Source organism: Vitis vinifera, chromosome 19, assembly GCF_030704535.1.
Source record: "Vitis vinifera cultivar Pinot Noir 40024 chromosome 19, ASM3070453v1".
Taxonomy (NCBI): Eukaryota; Viridiplantae; Streptophyta; class Magnoliopsida; order Vitales; family Vitaceae; genus Vitis; species Vitis vinifera.
In genome coordinates this window covers 20,288,108-20,291,967 of record NC_081823.1, presented here as the reverse complement: position 1 = coordinate 20,291,967, position 3,860 = coordinate 20,288,108, and the positions used below count along the sequence as shown (strand labels likewise).

Sequence of the window (3,860 nt, the reverse complement as noted above, 5' to 3'; positions counted from 1 at the left end):
AAATGATTAAAATAAAATTTTGTTTAATATTATATATAATTGGTGTGGGATAAAGTCGGTCCAAGTAACCCACCCATTTCCATTTCTAATCACTAGCGATGATGCCATCATCTTTTGGTAGATCAGTAAATCTATTCCATCCAACAAGGGCTATGTGTTGGTTATTCTTGTCAGAAAGATATTTTAGAAAGCATCTGTCACTTGAAGAAGGAAATAAATAGACTACTTAGAAAGCTTTTGATGCAGCCCATTGCAACTTGCCCAGGAAAAAGGTGCAGAGTCCAAAACAAAAGTTGATATGCTGGCTAGGTATATATATATATATAAAATAAGTCCCATCAAATACTGATCACTATAATTTATTACTGATTCTCGATACCAGTACCAGAATACTATTTGAAACAACCACAATAAAATCCCTTACTAATAAAACAAAACAACATGACAAAAATTCAACGGCGTCCAATTAAATCACAAGGCCTATGATGATTTTCTTAATTCTGACATTTGCTCGGTATATATATGGTCTATATCCCCAGTTTCTTCTTGTACTCTACCGCCATGTCATAGACCTTATGTGGGTGTGGTAGAGAGGCGTACACGAACTCCTCTCACCCCATGCCACCAGTTTTGGACACTCCGCTTCTATGCTGAACTTCCCAAAAGTTTCGAATGTATGGAACCAGTAGTACAATGGGAGAAAAGCAATGTCCAGAAAACCCAAGGTCTCACCCCCAAAGTAAGGGTTCGATTTAAGCTCTCCTTCCAACAACTTAATCCCGTCTATGAATGCCTTCTTGCCCCCCTCTTCCTCTTCTCCGTTTGCTGCCCACACTTTATCAGAGGGTGGGTAGACCTGAATAACAATAAAAAATTAATGTTACTACACACCGAAAGCAGTTCAAGAAAACAAGTAGTCTAATGGAAAGTAAGAAAAATGAAGGGGGGAGAAAAGGAGAAAAGAATCAATTAATTAATTAAGCACCATTTTGTCAATGAAGTCAGCCCAGAACTTGGCTTTTGCTCTTTGGTAAGGGTCAGCCAGCAGAAGAGGACATCTATCCTTCCAAACCTCATCAATGTATTCTACTATTATCAAGGACTCGCATACGGACTTCCCATTGTGAATTAGAACTGGAATTTTCTTCTGAACTGGATTCACTTTCAAGAGTAGAGAGCTTTTACTTTAGGTCAAGTCTTCTTCCTAAATCTGATACTCGATCCCTTTGGCTGCCAAGGCCAGTCGTACCCTCATCCCAAAAGGGCTTCCCAAGAAATCTAAGAGATGAAATGAAAAGAATGATATTGAGAGTATTTATAGCAAATTCTCGGCCAATATTCCAGGCCATTTATTCAGATTGATCTATCCTTAAATATTGTATTTCTTCTTTGGTTATACTTTGAATCAATCATCAGACTTTTCCACTTTTCTAAGTTGCTTCTAGACACGGCCATGTCGCTGCATATGTCAGCAATTTTTATATTTTAAATGTCTTGCTTTAAAACTTAATTAAAGGAAAAAAAAAAATCAAATAACTCAAGTCATGTGAAAATGGATACTATAATGTCTTAGGCTTATCTCCAATGCAAAGAATGCTAAAACGTCTCCTACACATCCTTCCTCTAACATTAACAAATGAAAAATCCAAAACATTTATGCTTGTATGAAATAACATAATTATTTTCCGAAACAATAATACTAATTGATATTATTTTCATCTTACTTGTTCTTTTAGTTGAATCAATTAACTTCTGATAAAAAAAAAAACTAGGAGCCTACTTGGTGAAATTTTTAAAAAGCAGTTTTTTGTTTTTAAAAATAAAAAACAGTTTTTAAAAATTCAGAACACTGTTTGGTTATTGTTTTAGTTTTTAAAAATAAAGTGATCAGAATTTTTCATTATAGTGCACTATACTCCTACATTTGTAAATTGAAATCTTACAACTTAGAAACCCTTTTAAATTTTTCTAAATATTCTATGACATTCCAGACTCCTTGAACTTGATTTTAGAATCTTTCTTGGGTCAAATATGGTTTTCCAATTAGGAGATATAAATCAATTTTTCAGAAGGTTCAGTTTTCACTCTGTTTTTTATATTTAGTCTTGTTTTACAAAATTAAATTACTAAATGATCTCTTTAATTTCTTTGAACATTTTTATTTTAATATAGACTCCTTAAATTTAATTTTTGATGTATAAAGTATTAAAAAATAATTTATGAAATAAAAGATATAATTTTTTTTTATTCTTGCACCCACTTCATGAGTGCTCTTCTAGAGCTAAGATATGTTTATTTATTTTTAAATATATTATGAATGTTTTATCTCCTAAAATTATTTTTAATATAAAATAAACACATTAAGATAGTCGTGTGAATTTTTGTATGATTTTAGGACATGTATAAGTTAATTTTAAAAATCAATTGTTGAATACCTTCAATAGATGCTCTATTCTGGACCTATTATCATCATTATGAAATTTGGTACTAAATGAGGGCTGTTTAGTTAATTTGGTCACTTAGATAATAAACTAGACATATAGGAGATGTTCTCTAAAAATTTTCTTGATAAAAATTAACTTCTTGGTATTTTTTTTGGATTTATTTTATACAGTCTTCTATTCTAATCGTTTGCTGATTTTTTTTGTGAAGTAACCCCTTTGTGAATAAATTTGTTATTGATTGGAATATAATCAATTAATTTGGCCTATTGGATGTTTATATAGACATGTTAAAGATGTTAACTAATTTTTATTTTGGGTGAGATAACCTTTCTTGATATTTATTTAGAGTTTATTTTGTGAACCAATATTCAACCCTGTGTAATAATATTTCCTTGGCTTTTGATAATTTAGTCACTTTTGATCATACTTGTGAACTTTCCTTGACTTGAGACATGCTAAGTATATATATATATAGGTTTAGTTAATTTTTTATATATTATTCTTTAATCTTATTATTATTATTATTGGTGAATTAACCTCATTTTTATAAAATCATTGACGCTTGCTACATAGGTACGCTTTCTATATTTCCATTCTAAGTGTATATATATAGGTTTAGTTTTTTTTTTTTTTTAATCTTATCATTATTATTGGTGAATTAACCTCATTTTTATATAATCACTAATGCTTGCTACACATATACGCTCTCTATCTTCCCATTTTAAAGTTCCATGAATATGTAAGTCATTAAGAACTATATCCTCGTTTGATATTGACTTTGGGTGCCTTGATGTTTATTTGATTTCCTTTGATAAAATGCATGAACTAACTTTGGTGTTTTATGATAGCATTTAAGTTATAGATTTAGGTATGCATCTAATCCTTTCTTTATGATAGTGGTTTGAATCCTTGTTTGGCATGTTAGAATTAGTAGAGTTTTTTAGATCACCTTAACTTATCTAGGTATTCATAATCAACTGATTAATTGTCATATTTTCCTCAACTAAGCTAGTAGAGACCTTGTTAGGACTTAGAGGGGTGCTACCTCTTTGGAGGTACCTTCCTGATAAGTAACTTGATTCCCGGACCAAGACTTTGGTTTTTTTACAGCCCGTATTTTCCAAATAGGGAGTCACACTTAGGGTTTTCTTTCTTATTTTGTTTTCCCTTAAAAATAAAACAAAAATAAGTGGCGACTCTAAGTTTTTTTTTTTTCTAATAATCATATTTTTTCACCAAATAAACAAAAAGCGAGTTGTGCCATCTAGTGGGAATGCATCAAGCTAAAAATATGGGGTCCACACTAATATGGGTGTCATCAATTGCACCGATGTAGTCCTACAACAACAAATATTTATTATTATTAAGAAATTAAAACAATAGAAATTAAAACTATTTATGTACATGAAATTCACA

General features: G+C 30.8%; 1 pseudogene; it reads right to left on the bottom strand.

Moving 5' to 3' along the window:
- Window positions 1–525: 525 nt before the first annotated feature.
- Window positions 526–1,901, bottom strand: LOC100260070 (probable glutathione S-transferase parA; annotated as a pseudogene).
- Between the last annotated feature and the right edge of the window lie 1,959 nt (window positions 1,902–3,860).